Source organism: Loxodonta africana, chromosome 24 (genome assembly GCF_030014295.1).
Source record: "Loxodonta africana isolate mLoxAfr1 chromosome 24, mLoxAfr1.hap2, whole genome shotgun sequence".
Taxonomy (NCBI): Eukaryota; Metazoa; Chordata; class Mammalia; order Proboscidea; family Elephantidae; genus Loxodonta; species Loxodonta africana.
In genome coordinates this window covers 61,098,281-61,122,014 of record NC_087365.1, presented here as the reverse complement: position 1 = coordinate 61,122,014, position 23,734 = coordinate 61,098,281, and the positions used below count along the sequence as shown (strand labels likewise).

Below are 23,734 nucleotides of genomic sequence, written 5' to 3'. Positions count from 1 at the left end.
TCTTCTGGGAACATCACACAATGCAGCGGACGCCTTCCCTGTCCACCTCCACCCTGTCCCTTCCCTCCACAGGGACAACCTGTCTTTGGAAATGGGTCTCTCCTGTTCTCTGTCCACAGTCATGCTTTCATTCCATGCGTGCACAAACAAAATAAGGTATTGGGGAGGTTTTTAAAGATCATATAAGTGCTACTATTTTGAAAATGTCACTCTGTGATTTTAAGATAAACATTACATATATGTTGTTGTCTATCAGTTTGTCATACTGTGGGGGCTTGCGTGTTGCTGTGATGCTGGAAGCTATGCCACCAGTATTCAGATACCAGCAGGGTCACCCATGGAGGACAGGTTTCAGCTGAGCTTCCAGACTAAGACGGATTAGGAAGAAGGACCCGGCAGTCTACTTCTGAAAAGTATTAGCCAGTGAAAACCTTATGAATAGCAACGGAACATTGTCTGATACAGTGCTGGAAGATGAGCCCCCCAGGTTGGAAGGCACTGAAAAGATGACTGAGGAAGAGCTGCCTCCTCAAAGTAGAGTCAACCTTAATGACATGGACGGAGGAAAGCTTTTGGGACCTTCATCTGCTGATGTGTTACGACTCAAAATGAGAAGAAACAACTGCAAACATCCATTAATAACCGGAACCTGGAATGTATGAAGTATGAATCTAGGAAAATTAGAAATTGTCAAAAATGAAATGGAATGCATAAACATCAATATCCTAGGCATTAGTGAACTGAAATGGTCTACTATGCTGGGAATGACAACTCGAAGAGGAACGGTGTTGCATTCATTGTCAAAAAGAACATTTCGAGATCTCTCCTGAAGTACAATGCTGTCAGTGATAGGATAATATCCATACGCCTACAAGGAAGACCAGTTAATACGACTATTATTCAAATTTACGCACCATTCACTAGGGCCAAAGATGAAGAAACAGAAGATTTTTATCAGCTGCCGCAGTCTGAAATGGATCGAACATGCAATCAAGATGCATTGATAATTACTGGTGATTTTAATGTGAAAGCTGGAAACAAAGAAGGATCGGTAGTTGGAAACTATGGTCTTGGTGATAGAAACAATGCTGGAGATCATATGATAGAATTTTGCAAGGCGAATGACTTCTTCATTGCAAATACCTTCTTTCACCAACATAAAAGGTGACTATATATACACGGACCTCACCAGATGGAGCACACAGAAATCAAATTGTCTACATCTGTGGAAAGAGATGATTGAAAAGCTCAATATCATCGTCAGAACAAGACCAGGGGCTGACTGTCAAACAGACCATCAGCTGCTCATAAGCAAGTTCAAGCTGAAACTGAAGAAAATCAGAGCAAGTCCACGAAAGCCAAAATGTGACTTTTATTTTATGGAATATATAATTATATATATCTAATACATGTTGTGAATTGAATTTTGTCCCCCCATAATGTGTTGAAATCCTAACCTCTATACTTGTGGATGAAATACAATGTAATCACCTTCCATACTGCAAATCCAATGTTATGTTAATGAGGCCATATCAGTGTAGGGTGTGTCCTAAACCTAATCACTTCTGAGTTACAAAAAGAGCAGAACAGACATGGAAACACACAAGAAAAGACAAAGGTGATAATCACCTACAAGCGTAGGAACCAAGAAAGCCCAGGACTACTGACAAGGAAGGGATCCACAAGACCAAGGATCTGATTTGGACTTTTAGCTTCCAGAACAACAATAAAATTAATTTCTGTTCTTTAAAACCACCCATTTGTGGTATTTCTATTATGGTAGCCTAGGAGGCTAAGACAATATACACTAAACATATGTTTCATACGTAAATATGATATATATACATACACACACATGCATATACCTACATGTACATGCATATGAATACACATACATACATGCATATACACCCATATACATACATACAGAGCCCTGGTGGTTCAGTGGCTTGGCTGCTAACCAGAAGGTTGCAATTCAAATCCACCAGTTGCTCCTTGGAAACCCTATGGGGTAGCTCTACTCTGTCCTATAGAATCGCTATGAGTCAAAATTGACTCGAAAGCAATGGGTTGGGTTTGGTTTGTTTTAGACATACATATACATACATACATTTATATACATACATATAACACATACATACCTATACATGCACATACACACACGTACGTATGTTGCTCCAGTTCATCAGAGAATCCCACTGAATATATCACGACTTACATATTTACTCTCTTATCATTGGAACTTTGATTTTCTTTTGTTTCTGTTTGCTTTTGCCATCACAACAATGCTGCAATACATTTCCTGTATATTCTTCTTGGGGACACATTCAAGGATGTCTCTAGGGATGCTCCTAGAAGCAGTGACTTCACTTTAGGACATCTATGCACGTAAAATGAACGATGGGCATTTCCCCAAAATTCCTGGTCTCCAGTATTACCCAAGGATTGTTCAACAATTAAAAAAGGAACACTTTCTGGAGAACTATTAATATCGTTACGATATCTCCCTTTGATTCCAATTTACGTCTTCACGCTGGCAAGTGCTTCCATCATGGCCTTGATATTATTATTAAAATCCTGAACACTGGTGGCTGATTGGGGGAACTTGGCCTGGAGGGTCAGGGAAGACTCTCCAAGGAACGACAGTTAATCCTGGGTCAGAGGAATGGACAATGGGGGGACGAGCAACTGCTCGGGGCAGCAGAGATGGTAAGAGATAAGCCCTGGAGTCCAGCAGGGACCTGGCCCCTCCCCAGGACCCCATTCTTCCTGGAGAACACTGTTTCATGGTAAGAACCTACTTCACTTCCCTGTTTACCTCTCTTCCTGCTCAAGTCTCATTTTCAACTCAATCATTGCCAGGAAAGAATGTTCTCTCTGGAGGTACTTATGTGTAGCAAAAGCCTTTTTGCTGATTCTGAACTCCAGGTTCTCTTCTCCCCAGGCATTTCCAAAACTCTCTCCTTAGATAACGTAACCTTTTACAAGTGTTTTGAAGCAAAGTCTGGACAACTGGGCCACATAATGTGTGGTTATTTCCCTCCCTGGTCAAACCCAAGGGGCCAACTGGGCTCCGTGACTTCCCAGGGGACAGCTAGAGATGACGCAAATGGCTCAGTCTCTCCTTGTTCTTGGCTTCTCCCCTGCAAGTCCTGCCACCCTCCCATCTGTCCCTGTGATTAAAACCTTGCAAGGACCCCTAGGAAGAATATAAGTCCTTGGATGTCTGCCCAGTTCATAAGAAAACTGTAAATGCTGTTGTGAAATAACCAAACTAATTAATCCCCTGCAGTTTGAGAAAACTAAGAACGCCAAGGCAGAAACTCACACATTTCAAATGACTGGAGGAAGAGAGGAAGCACCTATCTGCCTTCATAGCAGCTTGAACCGTTGGTGCAGTGACGGTTAGAAAGCCGGGAAAAGTATGCATGATAAAGGAAGAGCACAGCTCAGAAGTGGAGAAATCTTGAATGGAACAGGACATCAAACTTCCCAAAGAGGGAAGACAGCTGAACAGTGTGTGAAAGTGTGAGGGGGAAGCCTTGGGGAGAGGACTTTAAAAATGGACTCTCTTTAGACTCCTGTATGTGAGCGCTGAAAGGATCTCAGGATCAGATCTGCGGGGGTCTCTACGCATTATCGTTATTGTCATTGTCATCATCACCACCATTATCATCATCATTCACCATCATTACTGCTGTTGTTTTGGTCTGGAAGTCCACTTTGCCAGCCACACTCAAGAGAACAACTCTTTTCACTTTCAGTTCTCCTGGAACGTGGGTACCTGAAGCACTCCCACTTTATACCTGTTCAGAGAGCAAAGTGGTAACCTGCCAGGGCCATCCCATCGGGGAGCAGATAAGTCAGGATTCCCACCCAGGCCAGTCCATCTCTGTTGGGAGCCAGGTGGAATAGAGAGCTGGCTCTTACCAAGGCCACCCTTTAAACAGCCTAGTGGCTGAGACCAAAGGCATGAGGCTAACTCTTTACACCTTACTCAGAAATCACTGCTGTCCAACCAAACCATGAGCCTATGGCAACAGGCCCAAAGGAGATGTTCAGGTCAGGCTCCTTACATTCATTTTCTCAGAAGGTGATGTTCTCCATGCAAAGGACTTCTCTGACACTTTGCTCAACTTGTTGATCCCATCTTGGTTCAAATTTTCTGCAGATTCCTTGACAGGAAGCAGGGATTTAAAAAAGTCAGTCTGGGATACTCAAAGTGATGTTTTAACTTGTCAATTGCTGGTGCAATTAAGGTCCCCATCAGAAAAGACCCATCAATAGAAAAGAACATCATGGTTGATAGAGGGTCACAGAAAATCAGGGAAACCTTCATCAATGGATTAACACAATAGCCTCAACAATGGACTCAAACATACCAAAAATCATGAAGATGGCGCAGGACCAGGCAACATTTCATTCTGTTGTATGTGGGGTCGCTATGAGTCAGAGCCGACTCGACAGCAACCAACAACAACAAAGGAACATCTCTGGGCAGACAGGACCCCTTGCTAGCCTCTGGAAGAATCAGAGGCTCAGACGAGTAACCAGCTAGTGTGTGTCCAAACCAGGTGTCATGTATTCGTGGCGCCAGTGATCACACTTTGTGCATCACCAAAAGGTGCAACTGAATTTTTTAAATATCAAATTCATTTGTCTGGAATCTTTAAATGCTTTACTTGTGGCTTATTCCCGAGTTTCTGAACCAAGTAATTACCTTCAAATTCCCTTGGACCAAGTATACTGTGACTTTAAGTGTTGTGTGGAGCAGAGATGAAACTGCTGACATGTCCCCTGCTCATTCATTCCCAGCCGGCCAGGCCATTAGGGAAGGAATCAATAAAAGTACATTGACATTTGTCAACAGCCACCCTCCCCCTCCTTGCTGACTTTTAAGAGTGCTCATGCTGAACATGGACCCATAATACTAGAGAACATTGTCAGATACGTTTTATCTCATTAGCTTCCTGTAGCAACATTATCGTTGTCATGATGCTTATGACACAGAATGCCTCATGCATCTGCTGAGAGGTCTTTGAGGTTTAATGGTAACTGAAGGCTCAGGCAGCTCGCCACACAGTTTCCTTCCACCGGAGAGGGATGGCTGGGGCTGATCTGGGCAGGTGGAAGGGGGGCGTCCTCCTTCGTCTCTCTGTAACACCTTCTTGGATATTTCCTGATTCCTTCATGACACAGGGAACCCACGTCCTGTTTCACCACATAGTACGCTCCCTGTGGGCAGCCTCCATGTTTTATGACCTTTCTGGGCCTCATGTACCCAGGACAAGACCAGATGGGACAAGACCTGGAGGACCATGCCTTCTGTCAACACTTGCTGAGCAAAAGTCTGAGCACCTATTACGTGCCAGGCATGAGGCACAGAGCAGTAAGCCAAACAGGCGTGTCTATGCTCACAGGGCATCCTTTATGGTGGAGGAAGATAGATAGCTAGATAATGGATGGATGGATGGATGGATGGATGGACGGACGGACGGACGGATGGATGGATGGATGGACAGATGGATGGATGGATGATAGATAGTAGACAGACAGTAAATAGATGATGGATAGATAGACAGGGAGGCAGATAGACAGAGAGATAGGCAGACAGATAGATACAGCTAGCTAGCTGCCATTGAGTCAAATCCAAGTTACGGTGACCTCATGTACAACAGAACAAAATGCTGCCAGGTTCTGGTCCTGTGTCAATCACTGGCATGTTCAAGTTCATCTCACCGAGGGTCCCCCTCGTCCTTGCTAGCTCCCTACTTCACCGAACACAATGTCCTCCTCCAGTGATTGAACCCTCTTGATGGCATGTCCAAAGCAAATGAGTTGGACAATGCTCTGTTGTGATCCATAGGGTTTTCATCAGCTAATTTTTGGAAGTAGATGGCCAGGCCTTTCTCCCTAGCCTGTTTCAGTCTGGAAGCTCTACTGAAACCTATGACTGTGGGTGACCCTGTGGGCATTTGTAATACTGGTGTCGTAACTTCCAGCATTGCAGCAACAGGCAAGCCACCACAGCACGACCACTGACAGCCGGGTGGTGGGTGGGGGGCAGCAGGCCACAGGCACACTCATAGGGGACAGGCAGGGGGTTCACGGCCTGGGGAGTGCCAGGCAATGCCAAGAGAAGATGCAGCGGAAGGAAGATGGGGACCAAGGACGACCCCTTCAGATAACTGACATCCAGGCTGGACATGGGGGTGTGTTTGCTGCTTTCTTCCTCAGAGGGTCAGCTCGCTCATCAGCCCCCATCCCCAGCTGGCCTCTGCGTCTCCAACAGTTACTAAGATTGTACTCTGCCCCCCACCTGCAAGCCCTGCAGGTCACAGCCAGCCACGTGGCAAATGGAGCGTTGGAGCCGCCAAAAACATGTTTTCACAGCAGGCCTCCCAGACAGCCAGAGTTTAGTTTTTAGCTGCTTTGATGTAAGGGCAATAAACTTTACATTATTGTGCACTCCGCCGGGAGTATCAACCTGGACTTGAGCGGAGGCGTGCCTGGGCATCGTAGCCACCGCACTGGGTGGGATTCCCTCACTGCTGGGCCAGGGTAGTCGTGCCCTCCGCAGTCCTGGTTTCAGGGCTTGGCCCCCCTCCTCCCAGCATCCTCCCTCTGACCAGGGGCTGGGATAAACTAGCCCAGGGGGCAGGACCGAGCATTTATCTCCCCACTTAACCAGCTTGCAGCTGGGCACTCTGTCCTCTTTACAGAATTATCTGGCCATCTGTGAGGTGCAGTAACGGCCAGGAGGGTCCTGTCAAGCCCGGCCTCACCAGCACCCTGGAACGTCTACGTGGAGGTTTTTGCACTTGGACTGCCAAATGGTGGACAAAAGAGACCACTGCCCGCTCCTGGCCCCAGGTGTGTGCAGACACTGAGTGCAGTTCCAAGTGGCTGTCATGCCCATCCCTGTTCCTTGTCTTTACTAGAGCTGCTGCAAGGATTCCAGAAAGAATCCCCTGCTCAAGGATGAGGAAGGAGGTCACCACCCCAGGTGGAACAGGGAGCACCACCCTTTACAAAATAAAAACGTCACATAGGGTGTGGGGGGGCGGAGCTTGGTCTCAGGTACTGCTTTCCACTGGTCATGTGAGGGGACAGGGGCCCCCAACCCCAACAGGGCTGAGATTATTAGAACCACAGCCTTTCCCTGAAACAGCCCGGGAGGCTGGAAACCCAGTGAGACTGGGGAAGGCTGCTGCTCCTGCGGGCAAGGGAGAGCAACACCCAGGAAGACCGATTTCTTCCTACAAGTCGAAAAGTCAGAAGAGCAAAGAAGGGGACAGGAGGCCTCACCTAGGGGGTGGAGGGAAGTCAGAAGTCTCAGAATTTGCCCAGGACACATCCTGTGGAAGAGGCCCTGGGTGGCTCGGCTGCTAACCAAAAGGTTGGAGGTTTAAGATATACCCAGAAGTGCTTTGGAAGAAAGGCCTGGCAATCTATTTAAAAAATCAGCCGTCGAAAACTCTATGGAGCATAGTTCTCCTCTGATACACCAGACTGCCGTCAGTCAGTCAACTCAGTGGCAACTGGCTTGGTTCTGGTTTAGATCCTATGGAGTCTGAAAGAACTGTGAAAAGCCCAAGACAGAGGGGGCACCAGCTGCATCCTCTTCAAGGGACCCTGTCTGGGCAACTGCGACACAGGGAGACTCTGTGTGGGGTAGGGGGAGTAGGCACCCACAGTCATCCCACCCGGCAGGACGAGGAAGTTCACTGGGGGGTCTGTGCTAGGCCAGGGAGGGCGCTCTGCCAAGAGAGACTGGCTACCCAGGCCCATCCAACCCACACGTGGGGGCCAGGAGGGGCGTCCCTGGGCTAGAAACCCACCCAGCAGCACAAGAAGGCTCTGGACTTTTTGGGGGGAGAGGGCTCCGAACTTATTCGGGGAAACAGCCTGGCATTTTTTCTACCAAGACCCAGCTGGCTCTGAGTCCACAAGCCCCGATTCCCTGGTGCCCAGATGATGAGCCTGTTCCTGCTCCAGAAATGTGCCCCCCTCCCCTGCACCCGCCCCTCCCCCCAGCACCCCCCCTCTCCCTCGCACCCACCCTCCAGCACCATGCTGACATGCACCCATTCCGGCCTCGTCCAAACAGCTCTCCAGATGGGCCCACGTCCCAACCACTCAGCCACTGAGACGAAAACAATGCCGAGGCAGACAGAGAGGAAGGAGGCAACCAGAAAGGACACTGGCTGCCATTCTATAGGGATGCCTGATTCTTCTCTGTGTCCAGTTGATCGTCTGGAAGCTGGCCTCCACCCCCATCAGGACTTTTTAGGCCCACTACGTGCCTGGCGTTGTTCCCAGCATGAAGACTCATGACGAGAAGAGCCTGCGTTCCATTCCCATCAGCGCTGGGTGAGGGCTCCAATCTCTCCTCACCCTTGCCAACACTTGGTAGTTTTTTGGTAACAGAGCAGTGGTTAAGAGCTACAGCTACTAACCAAAAGGCTGGCAGTTTGAATCCATGAGCTGTTCCTTGGAAACCCTATGGGGCAGTTCTGCTGTGTCCTGTAGGGTCACTATGAGTTTGGTTTTTTGGTTTAGTGGGTGTGGAGTGATATCTCAGTGTGGTTTGATTTGTACTACCCTAATTACTGATGATTTTTTTTAATGACTGATGATGTTGAAATAAAAAAAAAAAACACCCAGGAACATGCATGGTTTTGCCTCTCTTGAAGAGTTCATTCATGTATTCAGCAAGTGTCTATTGTGTGCCTGATGTGTGCCTAGCACTGGCAGGGCCAAGGACCATGGCAAGGGCTCCTGGTCTAGGGGGAAGAGACAGAGCTGAGCAGGTGAGTAATGAAGTGAGTCAACGGCAAGCAGAGAGCAGAGCTGAGAAGAGGCTCCAGCAGGTGGGCGAGGGCCCATGTCTGCAGCCTGGCTGAACACAGTGGTTGGGGCTGGCCTCTGTGAGGAGGTGGCATCTAAGCTGAGACATGGACGGCGAGGTGCAGCCATGACCAGAGGGAACATTCCAGGCGGAGGGAAGGGCCAAAGCACAGACCAAGGAGGGGACAGCTTGGAGAGGCATGAGGAACAGAAGGAGTAGCCTGGCTCACTCACAAAGGGTTGCCAGGGTCAGGTCTGGGGACTAAGAGGAGTCGGTTGACGGAAAGCCTCTTGTATCATGGTGAAGGTCTGGGAGCATCTGCTGAGCACAGGGTGGCTGGGGAGAGGGGGGCACGATTTGATTCATGTTTTTAAAAATGCCCCTCTGCTCTTGTGCTCTTAAAAAAAAACTACATGTGATCAAAATGACAACAGCAACTCGAAAGGTTAGATGGGAGGCCTGGGGGCAGTCAGTCTACATTAGTGGGAATACAGAAAAGGAGGGGGAGAACGGCTTCACAGCTTGGAGAATGGAACCGATGTCCCTGAATTGGCACATGTAGAAACTGCTGAACTGATGTCTACTCTGCTGTGTATATTCTCAACAACAACAACGAAACACACACACACACAAAAATACCCCTCTGCTCAGTATGATTAGATCCCTCAGTTGCGCAGTGGTTTGTGCTCAACTACTGACCTAAAGGTTGGCAGTTCGAACCTACGCAGTGGTACCACGGATATAAGGCCTGGTGATCTGCTTCCATAAAGATTACAGTCAAGAAAATCCCGTGGAGCAGTTCTACTCTGTAACACGTGGGGTTCGTGAGTCAGAACGGATCAGACAGCAATGGGATTTTTCAGTTTCAATATCATCATTCATTAGGGAAATGTAAATCAAAACCACACGGAGGTACCACTTAACACCCACTGGGATGGCTATTAAAAAAAGGAAAATAACAGATGTTGGCGAGGATGTGGCCAGACTGGTCCGTCATCCACTGCTGGTGGAAATGTCACATGGTGCAGCCGCTGTGGAAAACGGTGTGACTGTCCTCAAAACGTTAAATGTAGAACTACCCTATGACCCAGCAATTCCACTCCTGGGTGTATTCCAAAAGACTCAAAAGCAGAGATTCACACAGGTGTTCATTGCAGCACGATTCACAAAAGCCAAAAGGCGGAAACCACCCAAGTGCCCATCAGCAAAGGAATGGATAAACCAAATGCGGCCCACGCACACAATGGAATATTGCTCCATAAAGAGGAAAGAAATCTCAGAAACACTGTGCTGAGTGAAATAAGCCAGACGCAAAAGGACAAGATACTGCGCGACCCCACTTACATGAGGTATCTAGGGGGCCTTGAGTGGTGGAAATGGGTAAGCACTGGACTACTAACAGAAAGGTTTTAGGGTCAAACCCATCCAGGGGCACCTCGACAGAAAGGTCTGGTGATCTGCTTCCGGAAAGTCACAGCTTTGAAAACCCCATGGAGTAGCTCCAGTCTGCACACTTGGGGTGGCCATGCATTAGAATCAACTCAACGGCAACTAACAACAGGGACGTCACCGGCGTGCGTTGGTGCCGCGTGCACACAGCCTTGCCTGGCAGAGCCAGTTCCTCACAGGGCCTGGGCCAGAGCAGGGCTGCCGCCCCGCCCACGGACAATCCCCGGCTGCCTGCCCGGAGGCGGGCATCCAGGCTGAGTTGCCCGGGTGCTCTTCCGAAGGGAACTGCTGGCTACCACTTAAATCTTGCTCAGCCAAAGCCTGGGTCGCTCTCATGACAAGCACACAGTCAACAGTGATGACCCAGGCATCTGCAGGGATCTGAGGGAAGAGGACAGGGCTCAGCCTTCCGGTATCTTAGGAAGAACATCGTTAAAAGAGAAGGAAGGAAACCCTGGAAGCAGGAGAGTATATGAGAGAGGGAGAGAGAAAGCACCCGCGAGCTTCCGCTCATTTCTCAGGTAAAGCACAAAAGCAAGGGGCGGAATAGCTGCTTTGGCCACCTGCAAACGCGTCTGGGTCCTCGAGGGTGTCTGTGAGGATGCACGGGAATCGGGGCGCTCATTCCTCAAGCTCCGACCCACACACGGCGTTTTGGGAATAGCACCATTGGGAATAGCGCCCTGTACTAAGTATGGCTGCAAGCGGCTAGGCTTGCAAAATGCACGAGAATACTTTTATAACTTATAAAGCGTAACGGGGATTCTGACCATCATTTACACCCAACAGAAAGGGCTCCTTGAGCAAACTTACTTGGAAGTGTTTTTTAAACCAGCCATTTTATTATAGAAATAATTGATGTTCACCATAAATATTCCACAATAAGAAGTAAAAACCCCTTCTCTACTTGCTGCCCCCAATCCGCTCTCCCGAGGAGAAACACTCACCCCTATTTAAATCCGTCTAGGAACGGTATGGGGAGCCCTGGTGGTGCAGTGCTTAAGCGCTCAGCTGCTAACTGAACGGTTGGCGGTTAGAACCCACCCAGCAGCTCTGTGGGAGGAAGACCTGGTAATCTGCTCCCATAAAGATTACAACCTAGCAGACCCCATGGGGAAGTTCTATCCTGTCACATGGGGTCACCACGAATCCAAATCAACTCGACAGCACCCAACAACAACAACAACAGGAATGGCAGATGCAGCAGTGGTCGTTTAGTGGCAGAATTCTCGCCTGCTATGCAGGAGACCTGCGTTTGATTCCTGGCCAACGCACCTCACGTGCAGTCAACACCTGTCCATCAGTGGAGGCTTATGTGTTGCTATGACGCTGAACAGGTTTCAGCAGAGCTTCCAGACTAAGGCAGGTTAGGAAGAAAGGTCTGGCCATCTACCTACAAAAATCAGCCAACGAAAACCCGGTGGATCACAGCAGTCTGATCTGCCACTGACCATGGAGATGACGCAGGGCTGGGCAGCCTTTCATTCCGTTGTGCATGGGGTCACCGTGAGTTGGGGGCCGACTCAATGGCAGCCAACAGCAACAACATATAGGTGATGTTGTTGGGTGCCGCTGGGTCAGTTTCAACTCATGGTGACCCCGTGTGGCAGAGGAGAAATGCCCCACAGGTTTCCTAGGCTATCATCTTTATGGGAACAGATTGCCAAGTCTTTCTCCCACGGAGTTGCTTGGTGGGTTCAAACAGCCAACCATACAGTTAGCAGTCAAGCCCTTAACCATCGCGCTACCAGGGCTCCTATACACACACACACAGAGTCCCCTACTTCCCACCAACGGGATCGTAACAAATGTATTGTTTGGAGAGAGTGTTTTCTTCACACAGGAGTAGTTACAGATCAAGGCTCCATGGCCACTCATGGGAAGATAGCTCATTCTTTTCATAGTGGCATGTTTTCCTCCTCTGTCTTAGAGGGTTGCTATGAGTCGCAATAGACGTGACGGCAGAGGGTTTTTTTTTTTTTTTTTCATTTTTTTTTATGGTTTCCTGCTCTGTGGACGGTCTACAGTTGGCTGGAGCAGTTCAGTTGCTGGAGTTATTTCCAGCAGCCTATTATAGATCATTCTTCAGTGAGCCCTGAGCGCATATCTGAAAAGCATGGGCCTACGAGGGCAATGGCGGGCCCAGAGGGCATGACCATTTCACATCTCGGCACAGTGCTGGGTACCTACACTCCCCCAGCCACCAGTGTGTCACATCTCGGCACAGTGCTGGGTACCTACACTCCCCCGGCCACCGGTGTGTCACATCTCGGCACAGTGCTGGGTACCTACACTCCCCCAGCCACCAGTGTGTCACATCTCGGCACAGTGCTGGGTACCTACACTCCCCCAGCCACCAGTGTGTCACATCTCGGCACAGTGCTGGGTACCTACACTCCCCCGGCCACCGGTGTGTCACATCTTGGCACAGTGCTGGGTACCTACACTCCCCCGGCCACCGGTGTGAGGGCCGACATCCCCAGGGCCTCCCAACCCGGAGCACTTGTATCACCATCTTCACCAGTCTGATCAGTGAAAATGTATAACATTTAATTCAAGCGAACTTGAGGATAGTTTAAAGTGTTTCTTAGTTACCTAAAATCCTTTTTTCGTTAACTGTGGGGTCACATAATTAAGCGATTGTTTCTTCAACTGCCCCCTCACTGAGTTGGGTTGTTGGTCTTTTTTTTCTCATTGATTTTTAAGAGCTCTTTATTTATTAACGAAAACCATCAACTCTATCAAATTATTTTCCCTAGGTTTTCGTTGTTTTTCCCTGTAAAACGTAAATGGCGTATTTCTGAGAGTCAGGAAATTTAATTTTTATGTAGTCAAACATATCCTTCTTTTCTTTTGTGGCTTCTGGGAACATGACTTTTTCAGATAAAATATGAGACTTCAAAGCAATTATTTGCTTCCAGCAGACCACTTCACATGATGCTCACAAACGCCCAGGGCTACACCTCACTCTCCTGTGCCGTGGAATTGCTCAGAGAGAGAGGCTGAGGAGAATAGCCTAATCTTGCCTGGTGGAGGTAAATCTTAAACCTTATAGCCAGTAACAGCATACTTGACACACAAGTTATCTGGGAATAACATATTGGAAGGCAATACTAGGAACGGTTATTTCATAGAACTCGCTACACCCTCAGCCGCTATATCCTGGCTCTTCAGACGCTTAAGGATTACCGAGATGGAAAGTCATAAGAAGCAACATGTCTTCCATACACTTGTGCCTTCTTGCCACCTAAAACCAGACAAATTTCTCCTTCAAGGAAACAGAAAACAACTCATTTTTGCTCTCAACAGATGTGACCTGATACAGCAAGCCTCTGTTCTGTGGAATTTCACCACCGGACTCTCTCTGGCAGCACATGCGCAGCCCCGAGTACAGCAACCCATGGTCCCCAAGGATGCCTTGAGGTTCTCCAGAAGGCTGCCTGCCTCTGGGCTAAAGAGGAATTTAATTATGCATAGTGTAACTGTAAGTATGTCAGCTATATTTCATTATACTGAATCCTTAAAAAGTATTCAATTTTATATATAGGAGTCCCTAGGTGGGTCAAATGGTAAACGCACTTGGCTGCTAACAAAAAGGTTGTAGGTTCGAATCCACCCAGACGCACCTTGGAAGAAAAGCCTGGCAATCTACTTGTGACAAAATCAGCTATTGAAAACCTGACGGAGCACAGTTTTACTCTACACACACGGTGCTGCCATGAATCCAAGCTGACTTGACGGCAACTTGTGTTTTATAGATTGTGACACTCATATCTCCACCACATCTGGTTAGCCAAAATTCCACCCTCTCTAACCTGGCCTGACAACCACAGTACTGTGGGTTTCTAGGAGATTCTGAAGTCACTCAACACATTCGAGAGATAACCATGCTTTCCACTAGGATAACACTTTTTCCCCTTAAACAAGCTCCCTGTTACACAAGCTATTTTGTATCAATGAGTCAACAGAGTGCAAAACATGTCACCCATTCATTCAATATATGTTCACGGAAACCTACTGCTTTGCTTTGGGCTACACCTTCCCTAAGACAAACGGACTTCAGTAAAAAGCCTGTGGGAAATAACATATGAACTACCTGCCTAAATGAAGTTTCCGCAACAGACTCAGAGGAGTCACCTTGTTCATTCCTTCTTTATATTCAGTGCCTGAAATGAGTGTCTGCAAACAAGTGGAATATATGATTACAACTGGTTCCACCAACTTAGTTTCACTCCGGCATTGCTCCGTGGAGCCCATGGGTGGTGCAGACAGTGAATGTGCTCAACTGCTAACTGACAGATTGCAAGTTCGAGTCCACCCAGAGGCACTCGGAAGAAAGACCTGGCAATCTACTTCCAAAAACATCATTGAAAACCTTATGGAGCCCAGCTCTACTCTGACACACTGGAGGCCACCGTGAGCTGGGGTTGGCTCGCTGGCACCTGGTTGGTTTCTGTATTGCTCAGGTATGCATGGCAATGTTTCTCTTCCTGGAGCATCTGAAATGGTCTCGTAGTTTCCAATGCTGCCATTGTCAGAAAGAGCAACAAGTGAAGACACATGGCTGTGCATGGCCAGGCTCCCCGGGGGCTCCCACAGGAAAATGGGGTCAAAGTGGTTAGACTGTCGGTGATGGAAGTACAGCTGAGTCTACGTTTTCCTACAATTCCTGACAGAGCCTGCTGACTCCTTGGAGGCAGCCCTCCAGCATGTATGGCCACAGGACAGTCTTGGTCACCAGCTGCTGTTGTAACAAGTGGGAGGCTTTAACAAGCAGAAATTTGTTTTCTCGTTGTTTAGAGGCTAGAAGTCCAAAATCAGGGCACCAGCTCTAGGGGAAGGCTTTCTCTCTGTTGGCTCTGGGGAAAGCCCTTGTTCCTTGTCTCCCTGGTGATCTTCATGTGCCGTGGCATGCATCTCTGCCACTTCTCTGTGCCTAAGCTGCTCTTTTTATATGTCAAAAGAGACTGACTCAAGACACACCCTATACTGTCTCACTAACGTAAGAAAACCCATTCCCAAAAGGGATGATAACCACTACAAGGGTTAGGATTTACAATTCTGGGGGACACAATGCATTTCATAACAGGATTCTTCAAGGGCAAAATGTCCTTTTGGTACGTGTGTGTGCGTGCGTGCGCACATGTAGGGGCGTGTGTGTGTGTTTAATAAACATCTGTTGACCAGAGCAACATCATCAAGTCTTCTTGCTGAGAAAGGCTTCCAGGGCGCCTACCTGTCACCCCTACCCCCTGACTGTGCTCCTGGTCTGTGTCTGCTCCTGGGACCTCGAACACATCAGAGACTCACCCCTACACACTCTCCCCTCCCCTCCCTGTGCCCCACCTGGATGGAAGGCCGTTTCCTACCTGAAGCATGCTCTCTCCCCAAAGGCATACTCCCCCTTTTCGATATCCCCAGGAAAGATGCATCGTCTGTACTTATCTGTTTTTGCCCTTTGTCAGGAAAATGAGAAAGTTTGTCAGGAAAATGAGAAAGTTCGAGGCCTAACTCTCAACAGGTAAGGGAACATTACAGAATTTGAAATAGCACCTCCAGACAGAACAGGAGGGGACCTTCGGATCTGCCCCAAGGCTGCGCAAAACACAACTTGGGACGTTGGCTCCTCTGAGCATTTCAAGAGATTTTCCACGTGAAAGTGCTTAAAACCCAAGACATTTTTTCCCCCAGTGACTATTTACAACCCACACACGGGAGTGAATGATAATGCTACAGGGGTCCAGAGAAATAATATCAACTCTATACGTCACTGGGTTGCACTGGGCTATTGACGGCTGACTGCGTGCAGGGCTTGGTGCAAAGTACTTCACACACCTTCTCACTGAATGTCCACAAGTGCCCTGTGAGAACAGTGCAATTTATAGCTGAGAAAATGGAGGCTCTAGAAGGTTCCACAACCTGTCCAGCATCACATGTCACCCGTGGCAAAATCCAAGGCCCACAGCCACACAACTGTAAACACTGCCTCCAAGTTAAGGAGGAAGGCTTGATGATGGTCTAAGATGTTGCTCTCCCGTCTACTTACCCGACGGCCCTGGGGAGTTTCCCACCCCAGTTTCCTCTCTCAGGCCTTGTGCCCTGCACTCTGGCTCAACATAAATGGGGAGGCATGCAGACTGGACAACAGCCTGAGTGACTCGTGGCTGGTGTCCCTGCAAAGGATTCATCAGAACTCTTGGCGGATGCCAGAAACCTCCACTGCCCCTCTTTGCTGCTCATTGTTGACCGGTTTTCATTTAACGTCCAGACTCCTTCAGGAATATCCTCCTACAGGTCCCCCAAAGCGTGGCGTGCCAGCAGCCCTGGGACTCATGCCCCCAAGCCTGGTACTCATCAGACAGCTGATGGCAAGGATTCCCTAGGGCATCTTGGAATCCTCCCTGCATCTAGCACACCCTCACGAGTAAGTCCTTGGCAGCTGATAGAGACAGACGGATGTGACACACACAGAAATGGAGTGATTGCTCCTCTCTGGGCTGTGGCTCCTGACACGGGCCCCAGAGCTGCCACGAGAGCCGAGTACCTGCCAAGCCAGGTGGCATCTCGGGGTGTCCCTCCTCTCACCTGTGTGTGTGTGTGTGTGTGTGTGTGTGTATGTGGTTTTTAATCAGTAAAGATGAAAAATGCAAGGTCCAAACCACAAGCCGAGCAGAGTGCAGGGCCTGCAGGAGGAGGTACGGACAGCATGTGCATTATACGAGTCACAGATTGTTCCAGAGAGCACAGAGGAGCTCTGGACTGAGTCCCCAGATCCCGGGCTCATCACCTGGCTTGACGTCTTCCTAGCACATGACTTTGAGTAAGACCGGACTTCTCTGTGCCTCAGTCTCCCCATCTGTAAAGTGGGGATGCTGCTGCTGCTGCTGTTGATGATGATGGCACAGCCCTCATTTGACTGTGGGGAGGACAGAGCTAACACACGGTAAGCATTTTTGCCGGGTCCTTTCAAGTAGTCAATACCAGTTCCTTATCGTAAGTGTTATAATTAAACCATCTGTTTATTACAGTGGTGATCTCACTTTCTTATAAGAGAGAGTGGCATTTCCCGAGGGCTGTCCTGAGGGACACTGGCTCAGCAGGAGTGTTTGGGGAGGGAGGGGCCACAATCAATGGTGATGGCTACATCCAGTCCAGCCAAACACCCTTTGCTCACTGCAGGCCTTCTCAGAACCTTTTCTTAATGGGCAGGGTGCACAACACATACAGGGAGGGAAGAGGACGCAGTGTCTCCCCCGGGAAAGTCCCCAGATTCCCACACATGTACACACACGTATGCACACACACACAGAAGCATGCTTGTATGCACACACATGTACCCACACATGCATGGACAAACACGCATGCACAAGCGTACGTAAGTACGCATACACACATGCACGCAGACATGCACACACACACAAACATGCATGCACAAACACACACACACACCACTATTCACGTTAAGGACATCAGCATTCAAGGGACATATTTTAGGAGGCATCAACAAATGAAATAAAGAAAAAGGCAGGAAGCCAGGCTGAGCAGCTGGGCTGCGTGGGGAGTGGGCCTGCCTGCAGAGTTACACCAACCCGCCCCCTACCCCCTGCTCCGAGCTGAGGCCAGCAGTCCCCAGATCAATGCAGACACTGCATTAATTTCCCAGGATCAATTGCTCCCTGACCTGTCTCTCCTTTGCTCTTTCAGGGGCAGAACGCTGTGGTGTGGTTCCTTGTCATTTTTCACTCAGGTCAAGCACTGTTGACTGGGAGGCCAGGTGAGGCTGGTCAGTGCTGCCCCAGGCAGGACCCAAGTCAGTGACCCTGGAGAACTGATGTGGTGGTCAAAGAGCTGGAGACAGACAAAGCAAGCCTGCTAGAGGGAACACTGGCTGCTTTTCAAAGCAGGGTGGGGAGACAAGCCCCCGCTAACCCCCTCTGGCCAAGGCCTTCCTGCCCAGCCTCTGCGCCCCATGCCCCCTCCAGCCATGGGGCCTTTCCTCAGTTTGCTAGTCTCCTCATGTTCCCACCAACCACACGGCCTCTGCATACGTGACTCCCCCTTCATCCGCTGGCTCCTATTCAGCCCTCAGCTCTCAGCTGAAGCCGAAGTCTCTCAACCTCAGCATCATTGACATTTTGGGCTGAATAATTCTTTGCTCCAAAAGGAAGACCAAAGAAGAACTGATGCATTTGAATTATGGTGCTGATAAAGAATCAAATACACTGTGGACTGCGAGAAGAACGAACAAATCTGTCTTGGAGGAAGTACAGCCAGAACGCTCCTTAGAAGCGAGGATGGCAAGACTTCAATTCCCTTACTTTGGACAAATTACCAGGAGGGACCAGTCCCTGGAGGATATCGTGCTTGGTAAAGTTGAGTGTCAGAAAAAAAGAGGAAGACCCTCAAGAAGATGGACTGACAGATTGGCACAACAACAGGCAGTGAGGATGGTGCAGGATGGGGCAATGTTTCGTTCTGTTGTTCACAGGGTTCCTATGAGTTGGAGCGGACTCCACTCCACCTAACAATAACAGTTCTTTGCTCTAGGGTGCTGTCCCGTATGTGCATTACAGGATGTTTAGCAGCATGCCTGGCCTCAAGCCATGAGATGCCCGTAGCATACGTTCCCAGTGTGATAATAAAAAATGGTCCCCATTAAACCCGTTGCCGTGGAGTCATTTCCAACTCACAGCAACCCTCCAGGGCATTACCAGATGTACCTTGGGGGCAAAACCGCCCCTGGCTGAGAGTCCCTGATTTAGACTTTACTGAACCTGGAGTCCCTGCGTGTTGCAAACTGTTAACACACTTGGCTGCTAATGGAAGGTTGGAGGTTCCAGTCCCCCCAGAGGTGCTTCTGAAGAAAGACCTGTTCATCTGCTTCCAAAAAATCAGCCACTGAAAACCCAGTGGAGCACAGCCCCACTCTGACACATACGAGGTCCCCACGAGTCGGAGTCAACTCAACGGCAGCTGGTTTGGTTTTCCGGTTTTGTGAAGAAACATGCAGTAGTAACTGATGGCAAAAGTCAAGGAGATTAGACACACTCCTTGACTTCAAGCAGTTTATAATTCTCTAAGCATCCAGTATGCACTAAGTATACACCCTGACTTAAGGGTTCCAGATCCCAAGTTCCTGTTGGGCACCAGCCACTGCCTTTGTCTCATTTGCCTTTTTCCATAGAGTGTATCCAGCAACCTTGATTCCTGATTTGATTCATGCAACTGGTTCATGATTTAATAACAAAATTATCTGGCGAATCAAGTTTCCTTAGGAGAGCATCAAAATTAGTTACAGTCAGCCCTCCATATCTGCAGGTTCCGAATCTGCAGATTCGACTGACCTTAGGTTGAAAATATTCAGATAACAAAAGACAGTTCCAAAAAGCAGAACCTGAATTTGTGTGCTGAGCCCTTGGCTGAATCCACGCAAATGAACTGAAGTGCAGGCATCCCCAGCTGTAGCCTCCCGCCAGCTCACAGGCCCTCACCCTCTCTCCAGTCCTCAGCGCTTGAGCTTACAAAGACTGAGAAAGCATTAAGTCTTAAGTTAACCACTATTTACACAGCATTTACATTGTATCAGGTATTGTAAGTAATCTAGAGATGAGTTACAGTATACGGAAGGATGTGCACACAAGCTATACACAAATATCACGCCATTTTATATGAGACTTGAGCACCCACAGATCTTGGTATCCACGGGGGTCCTGGAACCAATCCCTTGTGGACACCCAGGGACAAGCATATAAGAGACAAGCCAGTAGGTGGAGGGTAAGAGAAAAAAGGTGTCCACTCACACGATGTTCACATGCCCAGGTATTCAGTCCGTCCGTGTATAAGCCCTAGCACAACCAAACACAAGGCTGTGTCCCCCTATGGACCTCCTGGTCGATTAGGATGGTCACAGCCTGGGCTAGGGACCTCTGCAAACTGCTCGGGCAGAACCTTCCCTCAGGTGGTCAGGAGACGTGCCCAGGCACTCCATGCAGACAGAGTTTTGGTTTATACTAGGGTGGTGCGCCCCCGTTTTCGCAGACATTCCCCCATCATGACAGCCGAGGGTAGGGGAGCATACAGCCCCTGCATGCTGCAGGAGACACCCCTGCAGTGACTGGACTCCTGACTGGACTCCTGCAGGGAGTGTCCCCGGCCAGGCAGAGAAGACGACGTCCCTCCTTAGCAGGCACAGGCCGGCTGTTGGTCTCTGCATCTTTGCTCTGTTAGGCTTGCCGGGAGCAAACAAACTCTGCATTTTACCTCAGCAAGGTGTTCACAACGCTAGCCCATGGAGGAAGGACTGGATGGTTCTATTTTACCACGTTATACACTTTTGTCTCATTTTAAAAAATATTTTCAAAAATTTTTGTTGGAGCGATCTCTATTGATATGGATGTCTATCTGTACACACAAGCAGTTCCGAATGCTGGGCTTACATATAGCCCGTAGGTATGAGCCAACCCCCACAGAGACTTCTATATTGAAAATTCAAGGTATGTACACTGGTCCGTAATAACAAACGAGTGTTCTTTTGCAACATGCATCAAGACATTATTATTATTACTGTATTATTATGTTAGAGATGTTTCAGTGTATCGAGAAGTTTCTTTACTGTTTTTTATGCATAAAAAGGTACGCTATATACAACAGTCAAAGAAAATCAAACAACGCATTACATCAGGCAAATCTGCTGCAAAGGACCTCTTTAAAGTGTTGAAGAACAAAGATGTCACCTTGAAGACTAAGGTGCGCCTGACCCAAGCTATGGTATTTGCAATCTCATCGTATGCATGTGAAAGCTGGACAATGAATAAGGAAGACAGAAGAACTGATGCCTTTGAATTGTGGTGTTGGCAAAGAATACTGAATATACCATGGACTGCCAAAGGACGAACAAATCTGTCTTAGAAGAAGTACAGCCAGAACGCTCCTTAGAAGCAAGATGGTGAGACTGAGTCTTACATACTTTGGACATGTTGTCAGGAGGGATCAGTCCCTGGAGAAGGACATCATGCTTGGCAGAGTACAGAGTCAGCGGAAAAGAGGAAGACCCTCAACGAGGTGGATTGACACAGTGGCTGCAACAATGAGCTCAAGCATAACAACGACTGCAAGGATGGTACAGGACCGGGCAGTGCTTTGTTCTGTTGTGCATAGGGTGGCTATGAGTTGGAATGAACTCAAGGCACCTAACAACATACACTATATACTAAGACAAACATTTGACTGACATTAGCTACAAACCGTACCTAACTGTTCTGGCTTATGTACAAATTCGACTTTAAGACAGGCTTAGGAATAGAACTCGTTCACAATCTGGGGACTGTGTATGACATACACACATACATGCACACACACACACACACGCTTGCACACGTATATCAGAAAGTTTGCCCTTTCAACCATTTTGAAGACTACACTTCAGTGTTGTTAAATACATTTACCACGTTGCAGACCCACCACCATTATCTATTTCCAGAACGTTTTCATCCCCCAAAGCAGAAACTCAGTATCCTGAAGTGTTAACTCCCCACATCCCCACCTCCCAGCCCTGGTGACCACTAATGTTGTTTTTTCTCCATGCATTTGCCTATTGTAGACACTTCATCTAAGTGGGGTCACACAATATTTGTCCTTTGTGTCTGGCTTCTTTCACTCAGCATGTTTTCAAGGTTCATCCATGTCGTAGCGTGTATTAGGGCTTCATTTCCCTTTGTGACCAAATAACATTCCCTTGTATGATGGACAGGCTCTCTTGGAGCCCTGGTAGCACAGTGGTTAAGAGCTCAGGCTGCTAACCAAGATGTAAGCAGTTCAAATCCACCAGTCACTCCTTGGAAACCCTATAGGGCAGGTCTACTCTGTCCTATACGGTCGTTATGAGTCAGAATCGACTCGACAGCAATGGGTTTGGTTTTGGTTTGTTTTTGTATGATGGACCATATTTTGATCATCCTTTTGTCTGTTGATGGACACTTGTGTTGCTTCCACCTTTTGGCCACTGTGACTAGTGCTGCAGTGAACACTGGTGTACATGTATCTGTTTGAGTCTCTGCTTTCAAGTCTCTCAGGAATACGCCTAGGAGCAGAATTGCTGGGTCATACGGTAGCTCCATGTTTAGCTTTTTGAGGAACCACCAAATTGTTTTTTTGCCCTATTTTCTGACAGGCTCTCTACAGAGATCCCAGCAAATTCATCCTTGCCTGACTGGACAGACACCCATGACAAATGAGAAAGGATACTCCTCATCCCCATGGTTGGTCCTTTATCTAGAGCAGCAGTTTTCAACCAGGGATGGCTTTGATCCCCAGAGGACATGTGGCCATGTCTGGAGACATCTGTGTTGTCACAGTTGGGGAGGGCGTCCTGCTGGCACCTCATGGGCAGAGCCCAGGGATGCTGCTCAACACCCTACAATGCATGGGACAGTCCCCATCACAGAGAATCACCCGGTCCCAAATGTCAGCAGCATCAAGGTAGGGAAGACCTGGTCTCCAGCAAAAATGGAGGGAGGCTTCAGGCACCCCACATACCTGAGTGGGGTGCACCAGCCAGCCCTCCTGTATCCAACCAGGTCATGTGGCCAGGACTTTTAATAAACACCTCAATTCCAGCATTACTGGACAGTATCTATAGCACAGGAGGAGACTCAGTTTATCCCGCTTTAGAAATAATGGGTTAGGGGGAAGACTTGCAGCTTCCCTCCAGGGTGCGCTCTTGAAAGGGGGCTGTGCACTTACAGGTGAAGAGGCTGACTTGCCCACCTGAGGTAGGTCTGGAACCCAGGCCAGGTACCTCCTCTCCTGGCCTGGCAGCTCAGCTTTGAGTGCCACCCTGGAACCATGGTTAAAAAATCATTTCCAGCCTCAGCAAAAGCCCAGAGAGAGAACGCCCCCCCCCCCCCCGGAAAAACATGGGGAGGCCGCTCTAATGACTGCGGCATCCAACTTCGCTTTCATCCGTTCTCACATGGCCAACATTTCTCAGCTCCCAATTAACCAATCTGTTTGATCTCACAGCCCGCCCATCCGTCGGCAACTTTCGCGGCCTACTAAATTAATCTCGCTGAAAACCAACCGCTCTGGCTTTAACAACAGCTTCCCGCTCCCGAGACATGGTGTGTGGGGTAGAGAGGGAAAGAGGCAGAAGCCCGAGAAGATGGAGCAGAGGTCTCTACCTCCCTTCCAGCCAAGGGCTGATTTGGTCTCCTTTGGAGCAATACATTTGTTTGGCTGCCGGAACCTGATTTAGGGGGACAAGTGGAGCTTTTCAATCTTGTTAGAGCCTTCAAATCCTAAACTTGGTTAAGCACAGTCTCCATCTGTGGGGGGGCACCACCTTCTCCGGCGCCGATGTTCCCGAAAATTAGATTTCCCTTTTCCTAACCTCTCCCAGTGTAACTGATTTTGAAAAACACAGATCCATCAAAAAGC

At 48.6% G+C, this 23,734-nt stretch overlaps 1 protein-coding gene across 1 annotated transcript in view; it reads right to left on the bottom strand.

Annotated features, from left to right (window-relative positions):
• CDH4 (cadherin 4) overlaps positions 1 to 23,734 on the bottom strand; it is a 710,466-nt gene that overhangs the window by 600,814 nt on the left and 85,918 nt on the right. The window lies entirely within an intron of this gene.